This window comes from Anopheles merus, chromosome 2L (genome assembly GCF_017562075.2).
Source record: "Anopheles merus strain MAF chromosome 2L, AmerM5.1, whole genome shotgun sequence".
In the NCBI taxonomy this organism is placed as follows: domain Eukaryota; kingdom Metazoa; phylum Arthropoda; class Insecta; order Diptera; family Culicidae; genus Anopheles; species Anopheles merus.
The window spans coordinates 15,926,676-15,952,613 of NC_054083.1; positions in this window are offsets into that span (position 1 = coordinate 15,926,676).

Below are 25,938 nucleotides of genomic sequence, written 5' to 3' on the forward strand. Positions count from 1 at the left end.
TTTCACGCTGCACCACCACCCGGCCGAGGCACGCGTCCGACGAGGTGTAATACTGTGAAAAGAAGTGCCAGAAGAAGAGTGAGAGAGAGATGGAAAGAGAGAGCATGAGCAACATCAGGAAAAACAGGAAACGGAAACTGGAAGGGAAAACATACACAAACACGCACACTCTGCCACACCTACACCGAGAAGCCAAATTTGGCGGAATGAAGGTAGTTCCAGCGAAGAAGCAAAAGCGAAGGAAACAAAAAATAAGGAAAAACAACAAAACTGAGCTAAAGTTGGACCGTGCCAATATTACCTCTGCATAGAACACGGCAACACTTTCCACCCCTTCACGGGCCAAAAATGCACGCAATCATGCTGCCCACCAACACAGGGTCGGGTGTGGAAGCAAGGATGATCAAGAAGACTCGTTCGCATGGGGATGAAATTCGGCCGGGTACACCCAGAACGGACCCAGGCAGACGATGCCCGATGAAGACTGAAGACGCCGTGGTTGACGTGGTGCCAGGCAGGAGGGGGGGGGGGGGGGGGAGAAGGAAAGTGGTAGCAGGATGTCGGTTGCACGGGTGAAACCCGAGGGGGGGGGAGGGGATGATGGGTCACAAAACTTATTATATTAATTTAATAGAGGCAATTAAACACACCATAATGGGCTTTTGTTGTTGTTGTTCAAAGGACGAACGGATGGATGGATGGGAACGAACCCGACACCGGAAGTAGTAGTCCGGGCCGGTCCGACCAGAAAAGGGGGATTCTTCCCTCCCGTCTGTGGTCGGACTGTTTTTGCCGTCGTTGTGGTTCGCTGTAAAAAGGGATAGAATTAATTTATTATAAGCCGTTCCCCGGTTTTTCTCGCACCTTCTTCGCACGCTTGTAAAACGTGCCCCGGACCCTCCTGACTGTCCTGACTCGCACAGTGCAGTCCTAACCGATGGACGCGACCGAAACGCGCGAAGCAATGTGACTGCTCAGGTGTTCGTTCGGATCGTTTGAGTTTTCATCGTACGAAGGTGTTCGTAATTGACGGCACTATCACGTGCACACTGCCCACTGCACACTGCCGGTGCCCCGGAAACCGCACACCAAACTTCACTCCAAAGCTCGTTGCTCGATGCAATATCCAACACACAACGCGCACGCTAGTACGGACGCGAACTAATAATATCAATATCTCTTGCGAGCGAACGGGGTAACGACGACAACGACCAGCAACACCCAAGGCACTCAGGTGAGCTACAGGTTGTGCGGTCACTGCAGCCAACCAGTGACAATGACCGTTAACTTCCGGCGTTTCTAGCGACTGTCTCCTGAACCCTGCACCACTTGGAAATACGGCACAGAATGGCTTACGATGTCATTTAGATTGCACCACCGTGGCTACGCGATAATTTAACGAACGTCAGGACCACGTTAGATGGTCGGGAGCTCATGCGTGCTAGAGGGATTATATTACTGCCGGTTGGAATTCTTTTTATCCCTTTATTTTGTAATAAAAGGATGGCTCTTTTAGGGTGTTAAATCGAGAGCGAAAGAAAAAATCTCATTTCGATTGTCGTGCCACCATTTTGTGTTGGATAAAACTCACTGCACTGCTTGAGCACACTGCCCGGGATCATTCGTGCCTCGTAGGGCCTTGGAGCTTGCTCTCGGTACGGTAGAGACATCTTTCCAACAACGGTGTCATTCCCACACCGTGCAACCGGATACCAGTTTAAATAAATTATAATTAACCTCAACCTTAAGGCGCTCGCTCGGCCAGCGCGAGACATCCCGGCAGCGTCCCACTCACCCATCGCATCAGAACCGGAACAGGCGACCGATAGCGCTCCGATGCCCCCCGGAGGGGCGGTACAAGTATGGATGGTTGTGCAAAAAGGTCGTAAAAAGTATCAGTTGATTCCGAGCTCCGAACGGCTAATAAATGAGAAAATATTAATCTCAGCTGAATGTAGACAGAACGAAGCTGGGGAAGACATCGGGATGCGCAACGTCTTCGTTCTCATCGTCATCGTCGTCGTCATCGTCGTCGTGGGAAGCGGGAAATGAATAGCGATCGTATTACCCCACAGCCCATCGTCACTTCTGTCCGTCTAGTGTGGCCCGAGGGACGCGTCCAGCGCGCTTTCCACCACTTTCAAAAGGGACACGAACGAATCGCCAGTTCGAATTGCCACGCTGGAATTGCAACGGTGAAATCTCACACCGTTGTGCCGACCCTTTGGCACAAGACTTTCCCAGACGCGCGCGTACACACACACACACACACACACACACACCCACCCACACGCAAACGGACGTAAGGGAAACTTCCTTTGATGGAGGTGCGAATGGAGTGCGGGTCTCGCGGGTGAAACCGAAGAAAGTTATGACTTAATTTGGAACATGACACTATTTCTAGCTATTCCGCCGTGGCCACACCATCGTTGGCGCTGGCATCGAGCAGGGCGGGCGGTCGATTACATGCTCGTTTCGCAATGAACTTTCCAACCGTGGCACCGTTGTGGCGTGGTTGGGTGGTGTATGTTTTTGGCTGCCGGCGCAAACCCTCGGTCCTTGAGGAGTTTAATAAGTTGCGGAAGTTGCGGCTTGAAGTTTGCGTCCGATGGAGGATGGATTTAAAGGGAGCGATGTTCATTGAAGTGTGCTTAATTAAAAGATTTAAGACGCTGTATTTGTGTTTCGTGGAAACGTTACTTCTACAGACAAATTTATGGAATGTGCTTTACTTTAGGAGCTGTCAAATCGATAGTTTAACGTTAAAAAAGTAGGTTCTTTCATGTTGAATGTTCTTCATGTTTTTTTCTGTGAAATGCCAAATTTGTCGTATTGATGGTTGAAATTACTTTGGATTGATTTAAACTCAAACTTTTATAACGTTTTCAAGCATGTAACTTCAAAATGTATTCATCAGTTTCTAGACAATAATTAATGACAGTGACGAAATCCTGTGTCACTGATAGGAGTTTATTCTATGCACAAGTTTAAACAATCTAATAATCTTCTGTTCAAATTCAACTTTTGTATTTTGAGATATATCAAACTTGTTTATTTTACGCTCTTTGATATTAAGTAGTTTGTTTTGTATTTCAAATCAAATCTGCTGTCCGAATTCCTTCTTCTAACTTAATCTCATATTACAATTTTGAAAACCTTATTCGTAAACGTAATTGTTACGAAGTAATATTTAAGAAAATGTATACAAGTAATTGTTGCAGCATCAAAAAAGCAAAAAAGTTGCAGCTCCTTTTCCTATTATTGTTGCTAGATAATTGATTTTACATGATTAAAGAGAATTTACTATTGTTTGTTTTTCAAGAATCAACACTTAACAGTCTGCAGCACCCATACATGACTTTGAAAAACTTTTTAAGTTGTGTGAATATCATTTTCATGAGTAAATTGAATTAAAGAACTCGTGGATCAAGGGCACATTGACCCTTTCCAAACAAATAGACTAGTGCTGGGTTGATGAGTATACCTTTACAAGAAAACAACAATCAAATGTCAAATACGAACGCACGTGTAACATTCTAGGAACTGTACGCATTACGCAACAGGTCATCTTTTATAGGCTTGACCTTTTCTGATAGGTACCGAATTGGTATTTACGTTGGGTTAGTAATTGCAATTGTAGAAGTTTTTTTCCAAAACAGTGTAATCGCGTGAAATGTCTCGAATGAATCACTACACAACTTGGTTGATAACAGTTCTCCTAACTATCCTAAAAATCTATTTCCTAAAAAATATAAAAACGATTTTTCTTGTAAATAGTATGATGTTCATGATGATGTTCATGATATGTATTTATGGTAATTGGTAGAAGTATTCAGTTTCTGTAAAAAAAACACTGAAGAATAAGCTACTCTGAAGATTTAAAAACATTTGTCACAATTTTTATCATTGTTTTATTACAAAATAACTTTTTCATAAATCTGCAATGTTACAATTAATAAATATTTAACTTTTTATTAACATTATATACGGATTTTTAGCCTAATCAAGTCGGATAACACAATATGTAACAATTGCAAATGGATCTAAAATAACTGGAATTCCTAAAACTAAAACTAAAACTAACTAAAACCCCAAATCAATACTTTCACTCCTGTCGTTCCAGCACACACGAATGTGTATCTCATCAGAACCTGTGTTCAAAGTTAACTTCATTAGTAGTGCTTCGAGATTGGCTGGAAAAAGCTCACCGACCGGAATCTATAAATTCGCTTCCAATTGATGGAACACTCGAACAATAGGAGCATTAAATTAATTCATACGACTAGCTGCACCAATAAACTGGCCCATAAATCAACTCACCATGCTTCGTACGACGAGGCACAAGGACGCTGATGCTCTGCGATGGTACTATACGCTTTCTATTCTGCCAAACAGCACATCACAGTACTACGGAGCGCATCAAGCATGCTAATTTAATATTAAATCGAATGTCTATCTACCTGTCCCCGGGCTGCAGGAAGGACCCGGTACCTTGTCTTTGGCAATGAGGTTTGAATTTTAAAACACAACCATATCCTTTGGAATGTGGCTGTTGGTGTGTATTTTGCAAAGAAAAAGGATTGCACACAGGTTTTGCCAGCTCCACATCCCCAAACGGCGACGTGACTTACATACTTTTGTTTGGCTAATTAATCCCCACTTGAAGTGGTCAGCAGGAAGTGCCTACAACCGAATGGTAATGTGCCTTACCAACCTGAAGCTAATGAGTTTTGTAATTTGTGTGCAACTTTTCAAGCTGCCGGGGCGCAAGAGAAGGAAAGTACAATTTTCCAGCAATTTGTTGCCTTATCGTTTGGTCGCTTTTTGCTGCTCGCGGCTTGCTGCGGTACAAAAAACCACGGCGCAGAGATTCTTCAGTTCGTAGTACGGCAACGAGAAGAAACTGAGAAGGAGCAAGAGAAAAATGGGCATTATGATAATGTAGAAATAAATCTCATTACACAGAAGCTAACTCTTTCCTGTGCAAGCAAAGAAAAAAAAACATGTTCACAATATTCTTTACGTTTAAACGGAGCACTTTTATTTTAAATCATAACAGAAAATTGATTCATTGGCCAACTAATGGAGCCATTTGTCGTTACGTATGTTCAATCAAATTTAAACACGGATGGAAACATATAACTTGGACCTGTTCCCCGATTCAATCAACCGTCCAGTGCAACCGGTTGGCAACCGTCGGTACCGTCGAAAGGCACCGAATCAGATGGAGGTAATTATAATTTGCATGCAAATTAACATAATTTCCTCCGGTGAACGGTACGCTTATGAGTTTGTCTAGCAGAAAGAGAGAGAGAGAGAGAGAGAAAAAGTAACAGCAGCCGCTGAAGCAGCAGCGTTCTATCGTGAAAAACCATTCCCATCTCACCACGCACCACTCGATAGCCGGCGGACTATCATCCTGCCAGGCTCCACTTTGAACGAGCGAAATGCTAAAAGCAGACGCAAAAAGTGACAGAATGAATGGGAAAGGATACAAGCACATCAGTCGGTCGGTCGGTCGTTTGTGTGTCTGCTGCAGTGGTGGAAATTTGCCTTCGCAACCCACCGGGAATTCCGTAGTACCGTGTGCCGTTAAATATTCCACCGACACAGCCACGCCACGTTGCTTGAACACAAAACGAGCGACCTGTTGCTCTTCAACTTTGCCACTCGCTACTTTGCGGTGTTGTCTTTTAGGGGCACAAAGCTTTCCCAGCGGTGGCTGCAGAGTGCGGGGAAATTACAGTAAAATGTGAAAGTTTGCCATGCTTTTGTACCAAGTTCGAGGGGAGAATTTTGGGTTTCCTAATTGTTTGGATTTCGTAATCAAAAACTATTGTTATTTACCATGTTGCGTTATTTTAAACACTTGTGAAACTTAACCTTTTTTATTTTGGCTTTAAAATAAAATAACTTATTATTTAGGCCGATCTCATGGTACAGTCGTCAACTCGCATGACTTTACAATATGCCCGTCATAGGTTCATGCCTCGTATCACCTGTGAAAATACTGGCTATTGGGTATGGTACTTAACAAGGCCCAAAAACATACATAGTGCGGCATGACTGAGTAGGTCGTTACGCTAAATAGAAGGAAAAGAAGATAAGATTATTCTAACACGTTTTAGTTCATCGGAAGAAATAGACGCTAGCTTACTTACTTAGCTTGTTTAGTTGGGCTGCAAATGTTTTTGTTATATTTCTGTACACTCTTTTATTTGTTGATGATTTTTATGTTTTATGCTCTTATATACAAATTGAAGGTATGTGTTACATTACATTGGTTTAAGTTCGCTAGATTTCAGTTTTTTATGTACCATTTACTTCGTCTCGTTGGTTATTCCATGATTTTTACTTACTGTTTTCCATTGTTATGATCTGTTCTCCATAAACACTGTAAAAGAGAAAAAACGAATTGAAGTTATATAAAGGAGTTAAAAACTGAAAAACGCTTAAAAGTACTTATTCAAAATAATTAGTGTATTTAATATAATAAGTTAAGCTAAGTCGTAAGTATACGTCGCATTGCTTCTAAATTGCCCCCTTGATTCTTCTTAAACATAACAATAATGCTTACACAGCCACTGCAATACGAACCGACCTGTTTCACCTTAGACAAACGTTCACCACACCATTCATTGCCTCCATCCACGCTGTCATATCATCAAAACACATTCACACCTTTCGCGTCAAAACTCATTACTTTCAAACTGGCGTCAAGCTATGTTAAGTGAAAGTGAAAAACAAAATAATCAAAGCCCCAATCAGAAAGCACATCGGTGAGGGAGCAACAAGTAAGCAAGACATTCACGTTGCGTTGCCAAAGCAACTCGTGGAATGAGCCGAAAAGTTGATGATATTGTTGTTGATAAATGTCAAAATAAACGAACAGAACCGTCTGCAAAGTCTGCAACACAAGTCACGAGGAGGGTGGGAAAAAACGAGGAAAAAACAACAACACAACAAACGTCTGTAAGACGAACGAGCGAATGAAAACCCGCTCGGAGGAATGGATTCCTTACATTTTGGGCAATCGCGTAACATTCGTTGTTGCTGTTTTATTTGAGCAATAGTAAGAAAAACACTGAAGACTCATAGAAATACGTTTTCCAACCGTCCTTTGCCCGGCAGCTGTAGGAAAACAGAACGACGGAAAAGGAAAGCCCAGAAGAAGAAATAACTGGAAACCGTGTCATGTCCGGGGTCGAAGTATTATTTTGAAGCTATCATCAATTGAAAAGAATGGCGAGCGTGCTTACCCCCTAACTCCCCCACCCCAAAACGCGCTACGAGAGGATGGAAAATTGAAGTGTATAAATAATACGACTGACTGGAGCAAAGCACTGACGCTACTTTCGGGCTGCTCGACGAAACTCAACGTTATACTCGCTGTGTCCATAGGGCGTCTAACTATACAGCACCTGGACCATGCAAGGACAGTGAGGATATGAAACAACGAATGAGAGAGAGAGAGAGAGAGAGAGAGAGAGAGAGAGAGAGCGTGAAAAGCTGTCAAATGTTCATCCTGCCCCAGACAATGCCGTTGCTGCGTTTGTTTTCGCGTTCAAGTGCGATGGAGTGAAGCGAGAGCGTATGGGGGAGGGGGAAAAAAACTTTGACGTACTTTTTTGTACAACCCCAAAACCGGAAGCAAGGAAAATTCGTACCGGAAGTTGGCGCTTTTCTTACATTGTAGAGCTTACATTTTACTGCCTTACTTGTTGCTTCGGTGCTTACTTACCGCCACGTCACCGGGAACGGTGAATTGGATGAAAATCTTTTTACGGGTTTCCCGAACGAAGGAGATGGTGCCTCACTTTGAGGGAATAGTTGGCATTTTTTACACAATAAAAGAATTTTCAAATCATTTGTTCAACTTCGTTAAACACAACCGTACCGTGGCTATATTTATGAGTGTATCAGCGACTAAATGAGATACTTCATCTTAAAGTCGTAGCGTCGAATTGAATAGAGAATATCTTAAGTACTTTCTCAGTAGTATAAGTATTAAGTAGAATAAAGCAAAAAATATACCACAAACACGCAAAACCATCGACAACAAAATTGAAAAAAGAGGGAATAAAAAACGTTGATTTTTTCAGAGAAGAAAACAACATAAAAAGAAAAGACCACGCTTTTCCTCTTTCCCCTTGCAGACACACCCGATGAAAGTAGAGAGAAAGTTAAATAAAAGAAAAAAACACAGCACGGGAAGGCGCAGCAAGAAAAGAAAGCCAGCCTGAATAGGACAACAACAGCGGTTAGCCAAAGCCAAACACAAAAGAAACATGGTTTGTTCATTTGACGTTATTGTGTGGTGTAGTTTCTCAGTTCGTCTGAATCTGCTCCTCTCCTTCTGCCCCAACTCTAAACCCGAGGATGGGGAATGAAGAGAAGAATAAAAAATCTTGCAACTGGCATATATCTCTTTCGATCCTTCCAGTTTTACGCTTCCCCCCAACGTCTCGTTTACTCTTCCGCTTTACCTAAATACTACCCCCAACCGGTGTCCTACTGGAACTGGTGCGTTCCGTCGCGAGTTTTCGATGCGGTTTTTCATTTCATTTCAAGCAATTTGAAGCACTCCAATGTACGTCAAGGATCTTTCCACTCTCGGCTCGTCCAACTGCCGGATGCTCTTTGATGTATGTGTATGGAAAACGACCACAAAACGTGACGCTGTCGGTAGGTTTCCCGCTCAGGCGCCACCACACCGCCATTGCTCTGTGTATGAGGAATCCTCATCTGTGCTTCGACTTCAAGCAGTAGATGGTTTTTTGTGCTCTGTTTGAAGACGGACAGGCTTCCTTTCGAACCAACCAAGGAGGTTACTTTTTCGTCGCCCTTTTTTGCGTCGCCGTCAATGGAAAATAGAAGCAACGCGAGTATAAAGGAAAGCCAAAACATTCGGCGGTGCTAATTGTTTGGAAGCTTGCTGTCCTTAGTTGGGAGGGGTTTTTTGTTGGGTGCTTGTTGCGTTTTGGGCAAATGGTCAGTGGTTTTGCGCAACGGTAATCAAAAGCGAAAGGGACAAACAAATGGTGTTGACGATCCCTTGATTGATGACGGCTGTGTAGGGGGTTTCACCAAAGTGTTTGTTTGCGTGCGGGATTCCTTGCTGTGTTGTCTTGTTTTGGGAAGAATTTGTTTATCTTTAACTTTGTACCGTATCGAGCCCTTTTTTAGCAGGATTGCTTAATTGTTAATCGAAATGTACTTTAAAATTAGGGCTCGATTGTTGGGATTTGAAAACTGCCCTTCAACCTGTTTAACGATTCGGCTTGAAAGGTTCCATTAGCTCTGTTTGTGTTAACATTTGAAATAGTTTTTTATTCTTCCTACAATACACATTACTACACATCACCTAAAACAATCTAATGCAAGAGTATCGCTCATCGTTCTCTACCTGCTCGACTTGCAACTGTGCTGAAGATATATTATACTCAACTTCACAGCAATACAAACCCGCAATACGAATGCACCGTTTACGCAATGTTTGCGGAGCCAACCACCAATCATTCAACCGATATGCAGATATGGCAGACCGTAGGTTTTGTGCAGGACATAGAGAAAACGGAATCATTCGCAACGAGCCACACCTTCCCGGTGGAAAACATAATCGTTACGATTGAAGAGCGGGAAAAAATCTCCAGCCCGGCATCATGAGACGCTCACATCAATCATCACGTCGCTCGTGATCACGTTCTTGCTCATCCTCTGGGGCGTTCTGGTTGCTCAGCCGTAGCCAACCACAGGACACAGCATTCCAGCATGACACGGCCGAGCCTTTTGTAGTCAACCGTCCTGCAGCGCCGTCTGATCAAATAATTCCCGAAACGTTAAAAATAGCACGAATTATTTATCCTTCGTGACAATTATTCCATCACGGGTGCGGCAAAGCAAACGAGGCGCCCGATGAGCCGTGTGGCTGGCTGCGTCAATACAAACAACCAATCAATATTCTCCGGCGACAGTTGATTGGTTAGCATTTTCACGCGCCCCACCGAAGGGGGGACGGGGCTCGGTGGAGAAGGATTCAACGGCGAGCAAAAGTTTGTGTCGTTAAAGGTTTTCCTAGCTCCTGTCCACCGTCAACCTTCCGCGGGAGCACTAGTGCCCTTGACAGTCTGGGTTGCACAGGCAGGAAATGGGATGATTCGCGGCAGTACGATGGGAAGGAAATGACAAACAAGCTGTAGTCGGGGTAGTTTATCGATTCAAGCAACGACGCTCATGTGCGGTGGGAAGAAGTGATAAAAGGAACGACTATCAGATTGGGGAAACTCATTCGCAGATTGATAAGATATTGCGTTAGCATGGTCGCGAGTGAAAACATGAATTTGTGACAAACATTTCATATAAGCTATAAATTTAAAATAAATGATGATAATAAGGCGTATGATGAAACTGCAACAGGTAATTTGAAACACAATAAAGGGGAACAAAACATTTCGCGCATTTTCTTATGTTCATATTTATGAAATTAATAATTAGAAGATGGACAAAGATTTATGTGAGGTTTCAAAGTCGACCTTAAAACCTTAATGAATGACCTTAAAACATGTTATTTAATTGCCCAATAAATCAAATTATTAAACTTTAGTATCTTTTGAATGTTGTTACGCCTGGTAACAATTTGTTTATTTGATTCGCTTTTTAGATTTTTCTGCAACTGTCGCTCGCGTGATAAAATTTTTGCCAATTAGTCTTTCTTGCTTCGAGTTTTGTTTGCAACTTACTGCTTTGATGACGCCTATTCTTGATCACCTTATTAGTCTTGACCCGATTTGATTATTCAAAATATATTTATTGATTTTATTGATTATTAATTTTGATTAATTCAAAATCATAAATAATAAAAAAATCAATTAAAAAACTTCTTCTTCAACATCAATGAAATTGAAATTCGATTAAGTTGCAAAGTGCAAATGATTTTTAAAAATAAATTCCATAATTTTACATTGTTGATGGCATTTTTTGACCGGATAGTGGACTGATTAAATTATCTAAAACATTACGTTTGAAGAGTTATTTCAAATAGGTATATCGATAACTCAAAAATGGGTATTGCACATTAATTATTATCATTACCGGTTGTGAAAGATTGTTATGAATGTCAAATTATTCATAATCGTTGTTGGTCGCATTATTCATTCCTGAATAGTTAAGAGTGTGAAGTTGCAATCAAAATAGTGTTCAGAAATAAACATACTATGTCCTACCAACAAGGTAAAAATATACGACAAAACAAGCTAACGCTTTCTAGTTCACTTGGTTCAATAGGACATTTCCGAACAATCTCTTACGTGTCACTGATGCGCTTTAAGCTTTCTAAAGCAAAACGCTTCAATAAAGCTAAAAAATATTCATATTTCTCAAGTGCCTAACACCTTTCCCTTCTTATCACAAACCCATATTCCTAAAGTCACAAGCAATTCGTTCAGAAGCTGTCAACCAATGGAACAAGAAAAATTGACCCATAACCTTCATATGTATTTGTATGTGCAACGCATCATGTGAAAGTTGAGTCCAAAAGAAACAACCACAAAAAAAACCTTCAAACCCTGACACAACGTACAACACCCGCCAGACAAACTCACTTTGTGCAATCTCACTCGAGCGTTAAAAACACCCGAACGACTGCTTATATTTGCTCAGAAAGGTGAGCGAAGTATGGCAAATTTATTTTGCTAACTAACTTTATTCTCCTCCTGTTCTCCCGCCACGGTATTCGGCAACTTTTCGCGTGAAAGGAAAATGGTTGAAAGTGAAAAATATCGATAACGACCGGAAAAATGCCAGACGCGATAGAAGCGCGAAGTGTGAAGGGGATAGAAAACAGAATGAAAAACCCCCCTCCAGAAATCGAGGAGCATAAAACAACACAAACTGGCCATACACAGCACGTGTTGAAGCGTGAGGATGTGGAGGAAATAAAATTGGGGAATGAAAGAATGAACAGGAAAACCCAACGAGCGATAGGCGACGACGGAACGCTGTATCGAAACGCAACCAACATTTCTTCCTAGTTGTATGAGTGTGTGTGTGGGTATGTGTGAGTTATTTTGCCCGATCGGAGTGGTTTGTGGCACAACTTTACTGTCGGACCGTCGCTGTTCCACCTAGCAGAACGTTTCCGCGTTCGCAAACGCTTATCAGTTTTTCTGCAAGACTGCCTTCTCACGAGCACACTTCGCAGCGTTGTGACGGGCGGTGGGAAAATGAGCGAGCGAAACGGGCGAACCGAACGATCGAGAACGACTCCATAGTATCCAGGCATCAAACCGGAACGACAACGAGCACCCCTTTACACATGCTCTTCCGGTGTCTCTATCTCGCGGCGAATGGTTTTCCCTACTCCTCGTTTCGGTTGGCGCGCACACATCACACAGACACACGCACACACATATCAGTCGGAAAATGCCATCCGACCGTTCCCTCACACACACACACACACACACACACACACACACACACACACACACACACACACACACACACACACACACACACACACACACACACACACACACACACACACACACACACACACACACACACACACACACACACACACACACACACACACACACACACACACAAGGGCGCGCGTATGATGGATGATGATCGCAACAATGCTCCGCCGATGACACATATGAGCAGTGACAAGCACGAGGACGAAGACAGCGTTTGGTAAAACCACTTCAACCGACCCGCCAATGCCAAGCTTTTCTTACTCCACACACACACACACATGCGGACACAAAGGCGACCACAAAAACACGGGTGGAAATCGGAACACGCAATGGAACGGCAGGAAGGAAGGAAGGAAGGAAGGAAGGAAGCTTTTCGCTTCCGCAATGGGACATAAAAGCGTGTGCAGAGATATTTTTCCAGCGATTATGTTTGAATAAGTTTGACGGTAAACTGATCCAGCGTGCAGACGGCGAACCCGGGCGCAACCCATAAACAAAAAAAAAACTTCCTGGACCTGTGCGTTACGTTCCTTGCGCTACATTCGAATGGCGGAAGACTATCGCTTTTGTTTGCGGGCGACCCCGTGGAGGAGAGGAGTGAAGAGAAAGCAAAGAAACACGGGCCAAAGAAACGGCCATATTCCATTTCTTCCAGCACATCACATCACATCAGTGCGCCGCTTGGTTTTGTGGGGCGAGATGCCATCCTTGGGAATCGTGTGTCCTCGTGGTTTTGCTTTCGTACGTGTCGTTCAGGCACGGTTCAAGATTTGCACTTCACACCGATACGAGGACGACGTGGGCAAAAGATTGATGCACATACTTGTTACTTCATTTTCTGCCCAATGGCACCCTCTCCCCCTTGTCGGGAGCGTCAGCGTAAAGATAGCAGCTACCACCCATCCCGGGATCGATAATAGATTTCGCAAACTGAGTTGACAAAGAGGGCTGCCCAAACTTAAAGGTGTTGGGGAGAGGGAGACGGGCAGAAGAGTGAGGCATGGGCGCAATATAATGTATCTCCTCTCATCGTTGGTTGAAGCGTGAAGATGTCGGATGCCGGAAATATTTTGACACGAGATAATTCGCTCGCCGTGTCACACCAAATGGAATTTGTCCGCACGGCTGCACAAGGCCGTGCGGATAGGGATGGACGTAGCGCAGGGATGCTGCTGAAGAAGGCAGTACAGAAAGTTTTTGTTGATGTTGTTGTTTTGCTCCAAGCGCCCTATCGGTCAAAGTTATTTGTAACATTTCGGTCCACTTTGGCAAAGGCAAAGGCGGGTGGTATATCTCCACACCCACCGGGGACATATTTTATCATTTTAATTAGGCCGAATTATTTTCGGCGACCTTTTTTGGAATTCGTTTTGGTGTGTGCTTTAAACATAACGAGCAAAAGCAGCGTCTTGCCTTTTGGAAAATGTCTTTGGCTAAATAGCACCGAAGATGTCGATGATAGAGTGTTTGATTTATTTAGAGGAATTAGCAGTATTTAAATTCAAATTAAGTTTACAAACTGTACCATAAAATGTTATATGCCGTGTTGAAAAAAATGTGGTTTAATTTCTACTACACATTTTAAAACATCATTTTAATTGTTTAATTGTCAAAATTTGAGGTTCGTTGAAAGCGATGCTTTCAGTTCGGGAGACATATTTAAAATGTACTTTAATTGAGATCAGTAAAGACAATAATAGCCCGATCGTTAGTGTGTGTATGACTCGCAGGGCTCTTCTGAGAGTTTTTCGATGCCACCACTTGCTCGAATTTGTTTGTTTTTTTTTTTTCATTAGACTTATTAGAGTAAAATTATCTTATAGATACTTTCGTCCTTCTCAAACCTGTGTTGGAGTAAGAGGTAGAACTTATCATCATCATCTAATTCTTAGCTAATTTGCTCTTTAAATGCGAATACGAAAAAATCTTAAGATTTTTATTAAGATTAACGTTTTGTACACACAGTAAGGTATTTGTGCTAAGGACAACATTCTAGCCTACATTAAGTTTTGTTAACTTCATAGCGATCGTATTTTATTGAAATAAATCGGTAGAACGTAAATCAACATCAATAGTAATTAGTAATAATAATAATCATTATTATTACATTAGCCATGATCAAAAGGAGAAATATTTTACGAAACTTTTTGATCAAAAATGTCACACAATGTTTCTTTTATTTTTTTCTTGATCCTGGTTTGAACATAAATATTTAAAACAAAAATGAGTCTTTTCGGCTTTGTTTTATTGTAGTAGAAAAATGGTAGAATTGCTGGTAGAAAAAGCTGGACGATTGGATTCATTTAGAATTCATTGTTACAGTCGTTGTTGCTAAATTTCGAAACAAAATAAACTCACTAATATTTGTCTCTAAGGCACCAATTTTTAACAGCGTGTTACATTTGTTTGTCTCTAAAGCATCAATGTTTGACTGTGAGTCAATCGCTTTATATACAAAAAAGTTGGCATGTATTTCCAGGTGTAAACAATAGCTTTAGAATTCGATCTAATTACGCAATAAATTCTGCTCAGATAAATTGTAAGATTATCATGATTTCTGCAATTGTTAAGAATTGATGAAGCACAAACAAAAATTGGAGCGTTAGAGTCAACAGTTGATGTGCAATGTCAAAAATTGAGCTAAAATTTGGTGGTAACGACTGTAAAAGAATTCAATTGAGCTCTAAAGAAATCTTTTTTTATATAATTATTTGACAAACCTTTAAGGTTTGTAGGAAAAGTACACACTAAACGCTATTTATTCTTAGTTAAAATAACTAATGCTAAGCCCTTTCCATCTTTTTTTATAAACATTGCAAGTATAAAAATCCTTACATGATTAATTTATGCTTTAAGTCACTGATAACAATGCTGAAACCAATTCGAACAAAGTGCATAGTTCAACGTAGCATCATAATTTAATAATTACTTCAAACACATTGCCTCGCTATTAGCTTTCCGTTTGCTAACCATTATTGACAGGCGGTTAAATAATGGAAAAACCGCCAAAGCTATTAAGGCTTCTCCCGGGAAACCCACTTCAAACCAGCGTTTACCATTTCACTCACCACTTGTATGGTCTGCCGACAAACAGTGTAGCTTGATTTCATCCTAACATCCTTTTTTTCTGTGCAGTCGCTATAGCACATACGAACACAATCGTTATTAGTGTTATTAATTAAGATAGAAGAGAAATCTGTTCAAACAATCAACTAGAACGATGGTCAGGGCGTGGTAATAACAGTGCCCGAGCAAATAGTACTGCTCTAATGAAAGTTATTAAATTTCCGATTGTTATTAAAATGACCACCCGTGTGGGGATGATAATGCAAACTGCCGCCCTGTTCCCGCCTCTTTCCTCTGCATCTTCACGCTGCTGTAAAGAATTACTGCAATGACTGAGAATGTACAGAGACAGGGAGTGAGAGAGGGAGAGAAAGAAAAACGTCATCATACAACCATCATTAATCTAAGCCCAGCACCGATGGAAACTGGCCTCTAGTACAAGTGAAATAAAATGTAAACCCAATGCCGCTGTTTGATGTCGATATGGTTTTCCAACCACTTTTCGTGGTTTTTATGCCCATCCTCCTGCCACACGTCTCCCCTGCTTGCTACCGACGGTTGCGTGCGAGTTGAACCAATTACAGCCAACGCAGCAGCACCAACACGTACGATGAGGCAGAAGTGTTGCGGTAACGTTTTATGTTACCGACCAGCTCTGCAGCTCCTGGCACTCTCTCTCTCTCTCCCCGCCTTACAGCAACGGACACCGAAACCAAAAATGCACCAATTATGAGCTTTTGTTTGTAAATCCATGCAGCTGCTCCTGGACTACCACGAAACCGACCGTCAATGGGGGAACCGGGGGATTTTTCCCGCCCTTCCTGCGTGTGTGGTGAAACATAAAGTGCGACTATTTGGAATCTCTCCCGAACAGTGGCGCAAAGCCGTGGTTGTAAGCCGTGGTGTTTATTGTGTTATTTTTCGGTAAACAGGTTTTTTGCGTCCCAATTTGCTCGCTGCATTTGCAGAGCAGCGGTGTGCAACATGATCCCTTTTTCCAACACGATGGAACAATGTACCAACTGACAGACACTCGGATTGATCATTCCCTGTACCCCCGCTTTGCACGATAGTAACCATTGAAATGAGTAAAGCAATATCATATTTCGTGTGCGGTTTGAACGATAAAAATGAGCCCCACCGTGAAACCAACGCTCAGCGGCCACAATATTTAACGTCCACAGCTTCCCGCACTAATTAAGTTCGGCGAAAGGTTTCCGCCTGCTTATGCAGCTTGGGAAACTCAGAAATATAGGAACTTTATTTGAGATTCCGCATGCAGGGTGGAATACTTTAAAGGGCTTCAGGCCGGACTAACGGAATGCATAATTGTTTTAATTTTCTTGTTCCCCGAAAACCAAATCAATGTGTATGAAAACTTAAAAGAAAAGGTAAAAAGCTATCCTTTCATTTACAGCCAGAAATTTTAAGAGGGAGCTTGATTCAGCGAATGGTTCACTAAAAAGGCGGAATATGGAACGCCTACCGATAATGCCTGCGTTCCTTCGAACGGCACGAACCGATCAAGTAGATAAAGGGGATGGTTTTAAAAGTTGGCTTACGGAAAGTGAAACAAAAACAAATAAAGGCCTTTTTTCTGTGCTTTACCTCAGCGTCACAAGTCTTAAAAGTAAAACTTCCCGCTCTCGGATAGATGGCGAAGGCAGCGGTGCCAATGTAAGTCCACCCAACGCAGCAACGCAGGATTTGCACACAATTCGTTTAAACCCTCGGACCCACCGTCGATGGGGATTAATTTCCATCATGCCAAATGGATTTTCCCGCAGCGGACAGCAGGAAAGATTGCCTCTAAAATCCTTCGAACATGCTGGGTTTAATGTATCTCACTGGCTGGCTACCGAATGCTAACGCTACCGCTGCACCCTCCCTGACAAGACTTAATCCTTTGGCTGCCCACTCGAAGGAGTCCGGATCAGGCTTTTTCCTCCCTTCGTCCGCTCGGCAGCATAAATTCCAATGAAGGTGGAAAGCTTGCAGAGCCGCCGCCACCGGGGCTCCTCTCTGTTTCACAGTTCATTATATTCATTATTTAGCAATTCGCTAAATTAAATTTTACAATTAACTCCATCTTAATCTAAATTTAACGATAAACGAGCCACGAAATTGCCGACGAGCGGGCGTACTTTTTGTGTTTGGTGAGCACCGGACGGTCGCTGGGCAGAACGAGGGTTGGCCGCCGTAAAGGTGGGCCGCAAAGGCAATATAAAACACCGAATGAAGCTAAACCGGGCAGGAATTACACGACCGAGAGCAACGGGTCGGGGAGCAACCGGTGCTCAGTTCTTTCGAAAATGGACGCTTTGCTCCGCTGCCCGCTGTAGCGTCTGGTCCCTTTTGCGAAGGAAGGTGCAAAAGGTGATCGTTAAATTAAATCTGGAAGAAATTTGTCCGCCGCACACGAGACGACGATGGCAGTCGGTGGTCGGTGGCAGCATGGGAGTGCGATGAAGAAAAACGACACATAGATCCTTGGACCAGAACGGTTTTTACTTGTTTACCTTTTCTTTGGCTGGGTGGGTGGTGAGTGTGACTTTCAAGCCGTTAACTTGTTGCTTTCCTTGGTTGGGTTGGTTGTGCTCTGGTCTGACTCTCTCGCTGCTGGGTGGCCGGGTTTGGTTCGCTGTTTCGCTGCTTCAAGTGCTACCGTACCGGTGCTACGAAACGACGACCAATTGCCTGGCAGAATCACGGCTTCCATCCAACCCATCGGATTACGGTCGCGAGCTGCTCGACCCCGGGCGCCCCCGACGCTTCGGTGCGGTGCTTAATGAAGATAGATGTTCCTCGTGCTTCGTGCAGCAGTGAGACACACGCTTCTTCGCTTTCGGGGTTTGTTTTTTGCTGCTCCTTTCTAACAGTGCCAAGGTTTGGCCTTCGCCAAAGATAACAAATGGTTTACCGCACCTTCCCGAAACTTACGCACACAGCAGCGAGTGGGAGAGTGTAGGTAGCGTGAACGGATTTTCTTGCCTTACCCGGAAGATGGTGCAAGTTTCGACAGAAAGATGAATACCTCGAACCCTTCAAGTAGCAGCAAGAGGAAGCGAGTGACAAAAAAAACAACATTCTCAAGAAAAAGTGCTCGGCACGAAGCATCCCGCTCCAAATTTCCCTACGAAAGGATTGCCATTCTGGCACGGATCCAGGGTAGAGCACGTAACCCACCGCCCGACAGAAAGACACAACGCCATTTACACTAGAGCTGCCCGCTGTTAAGTCGTAGATTTCGCTCTAAAAAAAGAGTTTATTTTAATTAAATTCAAAGCCATAATGTAGATGGGAGAATACATTCCGGGACCGAACTTTGGCACTAGGACCATTCCGTCTGGGCTGTGGTCGCGCACCACATAATGTCCTGTGGCCAACCCTCCCCCATCTTGCCGTCCGAAGTAAGCTAGCTGGAGGGGAGAGATTGGTTTCTCCCCTTTATTCCTTGCGCTGGCGAAACACCACCTGCGGCCAGGTTGCCAACCACAGCGAGCCGAATCGGTTTCATCCCGATACAGTCGCAAGAAGTAGACGTCCCCTTTTTTCTTTGTTATCCTCACGACACACTCGGATGGCAAGCTCGTTTGCCGGTAAAGCTTCACTTTAGCCAGTTGCCGTGCAGAGAGCTCTTTTTTACTGTTTCAAAACAATCGAAGTAAAAGCAACCAAAAGATACGGTAGCGCTGGTGGTTGCTAAAACCAGGAAACAAATTTAATTCCAAAGCATGGTTAAACACAAGGATGAGTTTCTTGGGCTTGGCTTACTTGCCGGTATGATATACGACGTGGGCAAAGAGCTAGAGCGATGGCTATCGGTGGAGAACTGCTGCACCGGAATCGGCGAGCGAAATTTACTGAACAGTGTTTTGTGTTTTTGTTTGCTTGTAGTTGGGTTGGTAAATTTATGCACCTCGAGTCTGATTATATTTTTTGCGTAAAGGGGGTGCTAGACAATCTGGGTGATTGCAACGTGTAGATGGTTAGCGTGGCAATTTTACGATACGATACGATATAATACAGAGTTTAACTGAAAAAAATACTGGAATCACATGTAATACATTTTTGAAAAGATTAAGCATCGAAGAATGTTTTCATTGGAGCTCAAAAGAAGATGTGTCGAGTTTCGCTCTACCTACTTATATTTTATAAAATTGAAACCTAAAATTGGAAGTTAGCCAACATACATATCTGAAGGACATAATCTTTTATTTCGAAAGTTGCTCAACTGGTGCTATTTTTCATCATTGCAAACAGCTAGATTAAAATAATAAGTTAAATCTAATAGACTGTTGGGTTCACGCGATCGAAACGAAATAGATATTGGAGTTGAATGTGTTTTAAAAGGAGTTTAATCCTTTTTTTAACCAAACTTTGTGTTATTGAATAGTTTTAACTAATACGGCAATTGAGTGAATGTATATAAATTTTTCAATTTTAAACATTTTTGTTTTCCGGTGGCTTCGAATCTGGCACCACTAATCAAATAACACATCTGACAGATATTTAGTAATATTATTTCGCTGAACGAATATGGTAGAGTATACGTTTGTAAAATTCTGCTGGAAAATATTGCGTAATATTTGGATGAAGTGTTTGCGAAAATTGTGTGAAGAGCACATTGTTAATTAATGGATATCAAAAGGAAACTTGACGAAAACTAGTTTTTCGAAGTGAGTAGTGAGATGTCGGATTAATAGGACTATATACAGGGTTTTACACGATTTATTGGTCAGTTCCCATGATTTTTTGGTGCGTTCCCACGATTTTTTGGTCATATCCCATAGATTTTTAATTCGTTTCCATAATTTATTGGTATTTTCCGATAGGATATCAATACAATGAAACCAAAAAATTCCGGGAAACGACCAAAAAATCGTGGGAACGCACCAAAAAAATATGGGAACTAACCAAAAATTTATGGGAATCGACCAATAAATCGTGCGAAACCCTGTAAAACACCCTTGAGCTTCCGCAAGGAAGTGTTCTTGGACTACTTGGTACTTCTGATAAATAGTGCGTCGGGTCTATTAGTTAGTTCTTGGCAAGCTACGTAAAGCATACATTAGATTCCCTTGTATCAAAAGGCCAATGATCCAGCCAATGGTACCAGATACCCTAGAGCCAGCGGTTAGTACTGGAAGAACTGGCCATATGCATGTCGCAGTTGTGACTTGACAAGTAGTGCGTCTGATTCATTAGTTGGTTCATGGCGAGCTACGTAAAGGATGCTAGGGAATTCCATTGTATTGGATGGATTAAGACCCATTTTTCCTTGATGGAACATTTTTGAGAAAGTTTTCCGACGCCACCACTTGTTCGTTTTTTTTTTCATTGCTTCTATTAGAGTAAAATTGTTTTATAGATACTTTCGTCCTTTTCAAACCTTTGTTGGGGTAAGAGGAGGAACTTATCATCTTCTTCTTTATGATTAGAGCGTTATTAGCCACTCGCGTTAGTGACCATCTTAAAAATGATAATTTGAATACACTCTCGCATACACTTTTATCCTCATCTTGATTGTGAGGTCATCGAGTAAAATTGTCGTATTTGGGACACCGGTAAATTACACTTGATTTAAGAATTGTAGATGCATCCATTGCTGTTGTGGTGTGGATTTTGCTTGAAAGGCATCGACGGTTACAGTAAATTGTGAGCGATATAGGGCCATACTAAATTGTTATATTTTTTCACAACAATTGAAGATGAGGACCATTGCTGGCATTTGCTATCAATGCGATGGCGCTCCATGCTACACAGCCCTTGTTACAATCAATATTTTATGGACAATTTTTTTAAATCGAATCATCAGTCGAAATTCTAATGTCATTTGACTACAAAAGAACTGCTATTTGACACCATTGGACCATTGTTTGTGTGCGGAGACATGAAATAAACCAGCGAAAAATAAAAACAACATTCTCAATACCACAGAGTTGGTTGCAAAATGTGCTCAGAAGTTACACTGACGGACTGACCGTATTGAGTACTTCATTGTTATCTGTGGTAATCATATGGAAAAATCATATAAGTTTTTGCTTTTGAGCACTGAGGCATGGTTTTGTGAACGAACGGAGTTTACCAAGAATCAATCAATGGATAAAAGCTTTTCCAAGAAGGTTCTTCCCTTAAACTACTGCCAAACGTTTGCCATTTTCCATTACATTCCAGCACATATTACACATATTATCGAATACCGTGTTGCGAACCGTGAAACGTTGGTAAAACAAACATCCATCTATCGGTCGCTGAAAAACAACCACGGACGCACGGTAAGGCGTCCTATTCCACCATCGTACTTAATCACCCAAACCCAATAACCCATCAACCGCCTCAACTCACTCTATCGGCTCCAAAAATCTGTATACATTGCGATTCGTTGAACGATCGTGGAACCGTTTGCGTGTCTCGGCCCTGAGGTGAAAATGGCTTTCCATACCGATATTGGACGTACGTAAATCGGAACGCGTCTATCGAGCCTGTCGGGCGAGAATGACCGTATCCTCGGCGTAACCTGCGGTTAGACAACACGATCGCACACCATCGCCGAGCGATTGCTTCCCTGCCCGCGTGATGTTTTACAATTAGGTCAGAAAATCAAATTAACTGGCACTCGTGAATAATTAGATAAATATCGTACCCATATGTGCGAACGGTGCGTGCCTCGCCAGGCGGACGGGCGCGCTGTGGCCGCTGTTGTGCGCAAATCAGACCCCGGAACCGGTCCCTGTGGAGTGCCCTATTTGTTGCGGTGGGTCACACATTTTCGATGTCCCTTCATGACAAGCGGGCACGTTGAAACCGTTTCTGGCACTTTGTTCAATGCCGGCCAGTCGAGCGTAGTGAAAAAGGTAGCCCCTTAAACGTACCAAAAAAGGGCCACTTCTGTGCGTGTTGTAATTTTGGCGTGTTGGGATTGAATTTTCGGCAGATCGCACATATGGTGACACGATAATTGGATTACACTGTACCTTCCAGACGTGTGAGTCGTGTGAGTAAGTGTAGTTCAATGGTGAGTTGGTAAATGAGCGTACAGTGGTAAGGGAATTCGGGAAAGCCTCAACCGATGATTGATGGATGGTTAATAATCCAAGCTGTGGGTTGATAAGTCTCTGACTTTGAATATTAATTTTGCAGTAAGCTGAAAATATGTGTTATTTTAAGAAGTAACGCTAAAATTCACTTAAAAACCATCTAAATAGATCACAACTTGTTTTAAATTTAAACACTCACTCAAGTTGGAGCCATGCAGGTGTGAGTTGTAAGTGATCTGTTGAAAAAGAGAGAAAAATGTCCAGCTCATTAGTATTTAAAGCGGTTTTTAAAGTTCATTACACACGCTCGCCATTGATGTGGCATAATATTATTTAAAGAGCACAAAAATGCCGCCACCATGTGTATTTAAAGTCACTCGAAAAGCAGTATGTGCGGTCATGTGTAGTCACGCGAGTCCTATGAATATGTTTAACAGCTTGCACCGATGTGGAACAGTTCTTATCGCAGGACAGAAATGGCACGGGTGAAGTCCATTTCATTTAAGCTGCACCCATCTAGCCTGGGGGTGTCTCGATGTCCCAAGCAACAACAGGTTCGACCCGTTTCGAAGCAAAAACATGGCAAAACTACCACATCTAAACTCCACAACATTCGTTTATCGCACGAAAGCTCCATGTTGAGTTGTCTTCATTTCGAAGGGGGAAAAAGCGAAAACTGCAGCGCAAAACACAAATAAAAAACGACGTTGTGTTTTTTTTTGTTTGTTTTGTAATTAATGATACCGCTTAGCGAGTGGTTTGTTATCACATTTACACACAATTTATGAAACAACGCCAGCCGGCAACAATGAGGGTCTATATTTAGTGCGCCCTGTGACGCCTGTGACTGCTCTGCATAGCGCAAACAACTTCCCCAGCACCTCCATCCCTCCCGCTCCGACCGAATTCAATTGACTGCTCGTCCTGAGCACCGGACAATTGGTCTGTGTGGGGGTAGGGACGATATGGGAGGCGCAGTTAGGGTGTGGTCCTCGAATATGGTCGCCGAACCGGAAACGACACGGATCCGTGTCGCAAACCTGGGGGAGGCGAAAACAATGACAGTCATGCAACAATGGGTTGTTTGATTAAACGCTACCATTTCCCCATCCGCCAAGCACGCAGACACGGTTGTCCTGACGTTCAGCCACCCGTACACCCATCCGTGACCCGAGGGGTCAATGGGCAATATTATTAAGGAAAACATTAATTAGCATGCTACCGCACGCATTCACATTCACACAAATACGCAGAGACACACACCGGCATATTATGCAGTTGATAGAATAAAGCGTTCGGTGTGCTTAATGGAATGTGGGAACAGGGTTTGCAGCCGTACCTTACCAATACTGATTATTAATCTACGATTTACTACATTATTTTTAGTTCACGGTGTTATAAAGAGAACAAAATTGTTTATTTCTACAAATTTTAACATCTTTTACACTCAAGTTAGTTGAAGTTAAGTCATTAAACTATATGAATTTATTAGCCTCAACTTTCTGCTACAAAGGCACAAAGCTCTTCTTCGTCTGCTGGGCTTAATTTTAACTATTTCAATTAACATTTACAGACATAAACTCGTAGGCTCAAGCTCAACACTTCCGGCAACGGAAACGTACCATTATCACGCCCCTCTATGGGCGATTGGGTGACAAAGCAAACGACGGTAAGGCAATAAAAACTTATCGCCCCAATTATCCGCTCCGGATCCACAATAAAGCTCCATCACGCACTCAATCGCGTCTGTGGCAAAGACTCCCCTGCTCCCCCACAAAAAACATGTTGGAGGGAAAATTAGCTGCAAATTAATCGTTGGAAATTTTGTTACCGAACCTCCCCCAAGTCCCCAACAACCTGTCGAAGCGATTGGCGCCCCAGCAACCAACCACCCAAACCCAAGCGAACCGAGTGTCACCAAGCCGCCTGCGGGCCACAGACACACACACAAAATGAGCCTCCGAGAAGGTGTCATAAAAATTTATATGTCCTTTTCGGGCGCTTCCCCCGCCCAGCTGGCAAGTGGCTGGGAAAAAGGGCAATCGCGTTACATTTACGTCTTGCCGTTCGGGCGACGTGTCTGGGAGTGTGAAAACGAGCCGACGTTCTTCCGCCGCAAGGTGCTTTACGGATGATGGGTCTATCTCGGTGTGCGTATTTGTGTTCTCTACCACCACTCAGTGAATGTGCATGTGAATGCTGATGAGCTTGTGGTGGGTATGTGGCGATGTTTTTTGTGTCTCTCTGTGTGAGTGAGTGTTGGGGAGTGAATCAGTTTGTGGGTACGTTTGGTTTCATTCAGTTCGTTTTATGCTACTACTTCCATTTTTTGTTGTTGTGCCGCCATGCTTTGCCGTTTGTGGCACAGCGGAAGAGGAACGGTCTGTCTGGAGGGTAAACGTGCCCGTCACGTCCGTGTGCCAGCCAGTGTGACAAACAATCGTCGTGCAGGCTGTTGCCATCATCCTCCTCGCTCCTACCGCAGCATCACGGACATGGCCACTTGAAGCAGCCCATCCTCCGCCCCCGGGGCACCCGGCGAGCACGAACTGTGAAGTCGGCAAATGTTGACGGTAATAATAACAATGATCATAATAGGGCTCATGATTTATTCGTTTCCCTTAACATGGCTACACACACACACACACGCAGTAAGAGAAAGAGCTCTGGTGTGGATGATGCGGACGGTAAGCCTGAAGCTGAATGCAATCTGCCCATCAAGTTAGTTGGGAGATTAGGAGGGTGGGTCGAAAAATGGTCGTAAAATTTATTTCAAGATTATTGAGCCGGTTAAATGAGGATTTTTGGGCGATTCGCCAAATAATTAAAATATATACAAGAAAATTTTGTCATGCATGTCATGCTTAATGAAAATAAAGAGATATCCCAAATAACCAAATCGTCCTTCACCCACTGTAAAACCACTTCAAACCCACGTGGGTTTGTGGTGGTCGATTCAGTCGTTAACCCACCAAATTTTAGAACAATCGGAGCTGCCAGTTCCGATCCGATGTATTTATCTTGTCCACCCTTAACCCACCTTTTCCAAAAATGCTTTGAGGAAAAGTTTGGTCAAGGTTTGGCTTAGGTCAATATGCTGGACAGGATTTGAACTCCTCGGTTGATTAAATTCATTCACTTACATCACTGCACTTCAACTTCAGCAATATTATTAGTCTATAAACTATGCACTGACCAGCGAAATGGAAGAGTTCATTCGCAAGTAAACAAACACACATATACACATATTACACATGAATGTTTTACAACAAACCAACTTAAACACACACGTTTAATTGCTTCCTTTGCACAAATAAATAACATTTTAACACAGGTGAAACATGTTGAGCAAATAA